General features: G+C 43.9%; 1 protein-coding gene across 1 annotated transcript in view; it reads left to right on the top strand.

Moving 5' to 3' along the window:
* LOC147114713 (KAT8 regulatory NSL complex subunit 1-like) overlaps window positions 1–8,376 on the top strand; it is a 235,055-nt gene that overhangs the window by 12,502 nt on the left and 214,177 nt on the right. The gene's annotated exons all lie outside the window — the stretch shown is intronic.

The following is an 8,376-nucleotide window of genomic DNA, read 5'->3' as shown; positions in this document are numbered from 1 at the left end:
TTGCATTTATATAGCACCTTTCACAACCACCAGACCTCTCGATGCGCTCTACAGCCAATGAAGTTCTATTTGAAGTCGAGTCACTGTTGTAAAGTGGGAAACGCAGCAGCTAATTTGCGCACAGCAGTAATGTGGTAATGACCAGATAATCTGTTTTTGTTATGTTCGTTGAGGGATAAATATTGGCCAGGACACCGGGGATAACTCCCCTGCTCTTCTTCGAAATAGTGCCATGGGATCTTTTACATCCACCTGAGCGAGCAGACAGGGCCTCGGTTTAACGTCTCATCCGAAAGACGGCACCTCCGATAGTGCAGCACTCCCTCAGCACTGCACTGGAGTGTCAGCCTAGCTTTATGGAGTGGGACTTAAACCCACAACCTTCTGACTCGGAATCGAGTATGCTACCAGCTGAGCCACAGCTGACATATGAATATGAAGGGTCGAAAACAACCCCTGTGGTCCATTGGGCTGGTTTCAAAAGCAACGGATGTCTTACTCCACTTAACCACGAATACATCTGTCGGCCAAAAATGTATATATTTCACCCTTCAAAAATTTATAACATTCTCCACTTTCACTGCCTCCCTGGATAGGCAATTCTACATATTCACTGCCCTCTGAGTGAACAAGTCCTATCTAAAGTGAGTTGACAGTGCGTTATGCAGGATACTGCAGCTGGATACTATCCTCACTCGACATCCAGAAAGCACTGGTGATCAGGGGTGGAAATCTTGGGAAGTGCTGAGGCCAATTGTCATTTTTCTTCTCTTCCTCAGAGATCAGCTGATTAGGCGTTTTCTGCTCTATGCAATTCCAGGTGGTGTATTTACTGTGTGTGCTTTCGAGAATTTACTCTTTTTGCCTATATAACAATGACTGAACTTTAGAAGTAAACCTGCAATTGTAAAGTGCTTTGGGACATTCTGCACATATGAAAGGTGCTATGTACGCATGCAGTTTCTTCCTTCCAAGCAGAAGCATTCTGGTTTTCCTCTCCACACCCACTTGCATGTTTCTGGCACATTTGCTGAAGTAATGGGTTTTGTAAAGGCAGAAGGTTTCTCTTGGGTCTGAAGCTGATTGCTGGCATAATGTGTGCAACTGTTTCAGCAGGCACAGCAATATTTAGTTTTAAACTAATGAGTAGAGATGCTCCAGTGGTTGGAAGTGCTGTTGTCATGTTCATATTGTCAGTTGGGTGTAATACAGCACGAAAACTGGGTGTATTACTTTCCTGATGGGCTTCCATTCTGTTACAGAACTGCTGACATTTTGCATGGGGGCCATAAGAACATCAGAATTTGGAGCAGGCGCCTGCTCTGCCATTCAGTAAGATCATGGCTGATCTTCGATCTCAACTCCAGTTTCCCGCCCGATCCCCATATCCCTTGATTCCCCTCGAGTCCAAAAATCTATCTATCTCAGCCTTGAATATACTCAATGACTCAGCATTCACAGCCCTTTGGGGTAGAGAAATCCAAAGACCCGTTTATCCCTACTCTCTCTTTTCTGTCCATTAACCAATCCTCTATCCATGCTAATATATTACCCCCAACCCCATGAGCCCTTATCTTGTGTAGGAAACTTCTATGTGGCACCTTATCGAATGAGAGGGCCAGTGAGTTCGACACTTCTTGTTTCAATACATTCTACATTACAGGAAACTTTGTGTTATCCGGAGGCTAAATGTCCGGCAAGTTCGAGCCACCGGCAAAAATCAGGAACCGTTTCGTTAGTTTTTTCTCAACAGTCAAGCTCTGCAAGGTCTCGCTGAAGCTGTTGCTAAGCTACAGAGCCGCTACGGAGACGCTTGCAAGGTACGGCCAACTGTTTATAAGCTGTTGCTAAGCAACAGGGTTTGTTGCCAGATACGGAGCTCAAAATCTCCGTATGTTTCAACATTAGCGCTGGTTTGTCCGGCAGTTTTGATGGGACGGCAACAGCTCGGTGCTGGATAGCACAAAGTTTCCTGTATATAGTCATGAAATCCTGTGACTTGAGTGTTACATGAAGAAAGAAAGATTGCATTTATATAGTGCCTTTCATGATCTCGGTATGTCCCAAAGTGTTTTACAGCCAATGAAGTACTTTTGAAGTGTAGTCACTGTTGTAACTCAATGTTTCCTACATTACATGGAGTCTACAGCACAGAAACAGGCCATTCAGCCAAACTGGTGTTGGTCACGTTTAATGCTCCACATAAGCCTCCTACCATCACTCTTTATCTAACCCTATCAGCAGATCCTTACACTCTTCTCCCTCGTGCTTATCTAGCTTCCCCTTAAATGCATCTGTGCTATTTGCCTCAACTACTCCCTGTGGTAGCGAGTTCCACATTCTTACCACTCTTTGGGTAAAGAAATTTCTTCTGAATTCCCTATTGGATTTATTAGTGAATCTTTTAAATTTATGATCTCTAGTTTGGACTCTCCCACAAGTGGAAAAGTTTGTAACTATGTCCACCCCATTATCTTAAAGACCTCGATCGGGTCACCTCTCAGTCTCTTTTCTAGAGAAAAGAGTCCCAGCATGTTCTGCTTTTCCTGATAGTTATATCCTCTCAGTTCTGGTATCGTTCTTGTGAATTTTTCTTGTACGTTTTCCAATGCCTCTATGTCCTTTTTACAATATCGAAACTGGAACTGTGATCAATAATCCAAGTGTGGTCTAACCAAGGTACAATGCAAGTTTAACATAACTTCTCTGCTTTTTACTTCTATCCATCTGGAAATGAGCCCCAATGGTTGGTTTGCTTTTTTTATGGTCTTATTAACCTGCATTGATACTTTTAGTAATTTGTGAATGTGTACCCCGAGATCCCTTTCCCTGTTAAATCCTAGTTCTTTATAAATTTACAGTTATAGGTGCAGCAGTAATGTTTTTGTAAGTACAAGTACATAAAAGGCTTTGTCTTTTTTAAGGAGTCGTTTTGGTGGGTCAATTGGATGTGGGTTCATGCGCAGAACTTCCTGTGCAGTGAGCTCCTATTTTTAGTGGCAGTGTTTTGTGGGAAGAATGGGTGGAACAGGAGGAGTGGTGGGTTGAATGGAGGTTAAGGGGTCCCTGTAATGAAGAAAATTGGACGTTAGACATCCAAAGCTACTGTCATGCAACTCCAGGAAGCTGGTAATAGAGTGGTATTGGCAAAGTTGAACAGGTAGCTTTTGATCTACTTCCTGAAACTATTAATTGGATAGCAAGCTTCAGTAACTGACCATCATGGTCAAACAGTTCTCTTTAATCAGGGCCATAACGCTTGTTGCCAACCATCTCCATTACACCAAAAACATGGAAAGTCACAAAGGATCTGAATAAATAATTCTGAGTGTGACCCATATTAGTAAAGAGGAGACTGTTTTCTTCCCCTCTTGTAGACAAAACATTAATCTGCTAATCCACTTTATGATGGGCACCATCTTGGGTGCTTTACCAGACAATTGTGTGTGTATTGGCAGGGCAATTAAGGGAAACTTCTAAATCACTGTCACTGGATTTTCAGTGAAACCTCTTGGTGAGCATCAGAAATGTCTACGCAGTGTTTCCTTGAACCTTGCAGATCATAAAGGATCATGATGGAATTTTTTTTCAGATTTTGTATAATGCATGGAGTGTGTATTTTGAGCTGTGCTATAGAAGGAAAGAAAGACTTGTGTATATATGGTGTTATATCACCTTTTCAAGAGGTCCCAAAGCACTTCACAGCCAGATAATTACTTTTGAAGTTCAGTCACTTTTATGTAGGCAAACGCAGCAGCCAATTTGCAAACAGCGAGGCACGACAAGTGCAATGCAATGAACCAACAGTTCAGCTGTTTCGGGGGTGTTAGTTCAGGGAGGAATGTTGGCTAGCAGTTCGTGGGAGCTCCCTGCTCTGCTTCAGCAATGCGACACACAGTCTATTGCGTCCGTTTGAACAGGTAGGCAGGGTTCTCAGTTTAATATCATCAGAAAGGCTCAGGTAATGCAGCATTCAGTACAGCACTGATTATGTTCTCAAGTCCTCGGGTGGGGTTTAAACTCACAACATTCTGACTCAGAGGTGAGAGTGCTACCACTAAACCAAGCTGATGAGGGTGAAGTACCAGCAGTTAAACAGATTTCACTGATTGTGTGAGCAGTTCTGTGCAAGAGTTTCAAGTATCACATATTAAAATATATTGGCTCACGTGTTTTCTCCCCTCGAGTGTATTGGTATACTGTGTTCAGTTCTAGGCACTGTACCTCAGGAAGGATATATTGGCCATCAAGGGGGTATCGCACAGATTCACCAGAATGATACTGGGGCTTAGAGGGTTAAATTAAAGCACAGTTTGCATAAACTTGGCTTGTATTCCCTTGAGTTTAGAAGGTTGGGAGTTGATTTAATCACGGCCGCACTCCTGGCAGGCCTCCCACGTTCTACCCTCCGTAAACTTGAGGTCCTCCAAAAGTCTGCTGTCTGTGTCCTAACTCGCACCAAGTCCCATTCACCCATCACCCCTGTGCTCGCTGACCTACATTGGCTCCCGGTTAAGCAATACCTTGATTTAAAAATTCTCATCCTTGTTTTCAAATCCCTCCATGGCCTCACCGCTCGTGATCTCCTACTGCCCCATAACCGCCAGATATCTGCGTTCCTTCAATTCTGCCCTCTTGAGTATCCCTGATTTTAATTGGTCGACTATTGGTGGCCTTGACTTCAGCTGCCAAGGCCTTAAGCTCTGGAAATCCCTCCTGCCTCTCTACCTCTCTTTCCTCCTTTAAGACGCTCCTTAAAACCTACCTCATTGACCAAGCCTTTACTTTCATTTCTCCTTATGCGGCTCGGTGTCAAAATTTGTTTGATTACGCTCCAGTGAAGCGCCTTGGTATGCTGTTAAAGGCGCAGTATAAGTACAAGTTATTGTTTAAAATGATATTACTGTAATAGGGTAGATACAGAGAAACTATTTTCTCTGGAGGAATCCACAATAACAGGGCATAATCTTAAAATTAGAGCTAGGCTATTCAGGAGTGAAATCAGGAAGCACTTTCTCACACAACGGTAGTGGAAATCTGGAAAACTCTCCCCCCAAAAGCTGTGGATGCTGGGTCAGTTGATATTTTCAAGACTTAGATTGATAGATTTTTGTTTGGTAAGTGTATCAAGGTATATGGAACATAGGTGGGTAAATGGGCTTGAACACCGATCCGTCATGATCTAATTGAATGGCAGAATAGACTCCAGGGGTTGAGTGGTCTATTCCTGTTCCTGTGATAGTGGGAAAAATAAACCCAGAAACAACACTGCCATTTGAATTGTTTACTTTTGAAATATGTATAGGTTTGATTTATGACTTGCTATAGCATCATTATCTCCGGTTGCCATATTTTGCATCTGTTAATAAGTACGCTAGACATTTACTGCTGGATAAACAGAACGGATTACTCGAGCAAAATAAAGGGAATAATGAAAACTTTTTTTTATTCGTTTATGGGATCACGGCGTCGCTGGCAATGCCAGCATTTATTGCCCATCCCTAGTTGCCATTGAGAAGGTAGTGGTGAGTCGCCTTCTTGAACTGCTGCAGTCCGTGTGGTGATGGTACTCCCACAGTGCTGTTAGGTAGGGAGTTCCAGGATTTTGACCCAACAGTGATATACTTGTAAGTCAGGATGGTGTGTGACTTGGGGGGGAACTTGGAGGTGGTGGTGTTCCCATGCGTCCGCTGCCCTTGTCCTTCTAGGTGGTTGAGGTCGCGGGTTTGGGAGGTGCTGCCGAAGAAGCCTTGGCGAGTTGCTGCAGTGCATCTTGTAGATGGTACACACTGCAGCCGCGGTACGCCGGTGGTGGAGGGAGTGAATGTTTAAGGTGGTGGATGGGGTGCCAATCAAGCGGACTGCTTTGTCCTGGATGGTGTCGAGATTCTTGCGTGTTGTTGGAACTGCACTCATCCAGGCAAGTGGAGAGTATTCCATCACACTCCTTACTTGTGCTTTCAGGTAGTGGAAAGGCTTTGGGGTCAGGAGGTGAGACACTTGCTGCAGAATACTTAGCCTCTGACCTGCTCTTGTTGCCACAGTATTTATGTGGCTGGTCCAGTTAAGTTTCTGGTCAATGGTGACCCCCAGGTTGCTGATGGTGGAGGATTCGGCGATGGTAATGCCATTGAATGTCATGGGGAGGTGGTTAGAGTCTCGCTTTTTGGAGATGGTCATTGCCTGGCACTTCTGTGGCGCAAATGTTACCTGCCACTTATCAGCCCAAGCCTTAACGTCATCCAGGTCTTGTTGCATGCGGGCACGGACTGCTTCATTATCTGTGGAGTTGCGAATGGTACTGAACACTATGCAGTCATAAGCGAACATCCCCATTTCTGAGCTTATGTTGCAGGGAAAGTCATTGATGAAGCAGCTGAAGATGGTTGGGCCCAGGCTTGAACAAAATTTTCCATGAGCTTCTCGATGGTTTAGTCAGTCAAGGCAGTATGAAGCTTAACATGCAGTCTAAAAGATTGCAGTTTCAATTCTTAACACTCTTTGAAATAACGCTGTTGCTGTACAGCAACAAGAAACTCGAACTGGAAAAATACACCTATTACACCATCACAACAAAAAAATGACACTCAGTGAGAACTAGATCTTCACTTTACCTGGGCTGGAGCGCTTCAGCTATGAAGAGAGACTGGACAGGCTGGGGTTGTTTTCCTTAGAGCAGAGAAGGCCGAGGGGGGACCTGATTGAGTTGTACAAAATTATGAGGGGCATAGATAGGGTAGATAGAAAGGAACTTTTCCCCTTAATAGAGGGGTCAATAACCAGGGGGCATAGTTTCAAGGTAAGGGGCAGGAGGTTTAGAGGGGATTTGAGGAAAAACTTTTTCACGCAGAGGGTGGTTGGAATCTGGAACTCACTGCTTGAAAGGGTGGTAGAGGCAGGAACCCTCACAACATTCAAGAAGCATTTAGATGAGCACTTGAAATGCCATAGCATACAAGGCTACGGACCAAGTGCTGGAAAATGGGATTAGAATAGATAGGGCTTGATGGCCGGCGCGGACATGATGGGCCGAAGGGCCTCTATGTGCTGTATAAATCTATCTATGACTGGCTGTCCAAGGTTGAGGGATGAAGGGCTCATTTCAGCCCAGGGTGAGGGAGTGTTGGTGTTAGAATTGGCTTTAATATCCCTCGGCTAAGGAGGGAAAAAACAGAAAGGGTTCCCACTCCTGGTGGCTATCCAGCCGGCCCTCTGGTGGTCGGATGAGGACAGAATTGGCTTGGCTGTAGCGCCCTTCCCCACAGTCAAAATAGTTTGCCAACAATCCATGTATAGGCTTCACACATGAAGAATAGTTGAGGTGTCCGAGAGCACGTGTGCCAAGGAACCCATACCCCAGCTTGAGCTAATTCTTGCAGGACAAGTGGAGAAAATTGCTAGTTATTGGCTAAAAAAAATACTTTTTAGTTGTATCTCTTTTGGGCTTCGTCAACAAACAAAACATACTGCCCCAGGCCACTGGATTTGGTTGATAACTTCTGGGGTTGGTTGTTAAGGGATGTACAAGATTGAAAATGGATGGTTAAGTTCTGTCTAGTGTCTTCCCCAACATTTGGACCGAGGTTGAATATTTGTTGATTAGTCAAGTCTTTCTGAAATAGCGAGGTGCACCAAACTACCATATTGAAATATATCTCTATCTTACGTGATTATCCCTCAAATGTGCTACATATTAGTTTCTCACCCCTAAGGTTCTCCCATACGCCACGTCATTGCTGGATCTCTGGGCTTCTCTTGTGTCCTTTTCAAGTCCAGCAACACCTTTTTTACAACCCCCTCATATCCCTAGAAGTGCTTAGTGGAATCAGTAGACTTTCCTCTCCTCATCTCTCAACCTTGGACAGCCTAATGGGGATCAAATTATCACTGAAGGTAAATTTCTTTAGTACGTGATGGTATGTTTGGTGTGTTTGTTGGTGTACAGCCAGAGCATCATTTCAAAGTGGAAAGAATCAAGGAATGTGATCTCAAAAAGTGAAAATCCTGTAATCCCATGAAATCAAAATGAAAGGTTGATTTATTTAGTCACCAGAAGCTAGTATCTTGGTGTAATTGTAGACAGAGATGGCCAAATAATTTGTGACATTGTGCTCGATGTCCTGCTGGGATCATTGCCATGTGAACTATGGAATAGATTGGTCAGAGTTGACGGCAGATTGTAATCTTTGATATGTTGTAGTGTGATGAGGAAGAAGTTTTTTTTTGCTAAGGCTATGTATTTGAGTGGATGAAGTTGTCCACGGAAAAGACTTGATGGAACAAATAAGCTTCGGTCATTACACTCTTGAGGTCTCTCTTCTAATTTTCTCCTTGTCTTGTGAAGTTGCTGATTCCTTCTGTGGTACTGTTCCATAG

Source organism: Somniosus microcephalus, chromosome 7 (genome assembly GCF_052327205.1).
Source record: "Somniosus microcephalus isolate GS21.2 chromosome 7, FLI_Smic_1.0, whole genome shotgun sequence".
Classification (NCBI taxonomy): domain Eukaryota; kingdom Metazoa; phylum Chordata; class Chondrichthyes; order Squaliformes; family Somniosidae; genus Somniosus; species Somniosus microcephalus.
Note: the sequence above shows the minus strand (reverse complement) of the source record. Positions and strands in the feature narration are given on the sequence as shown.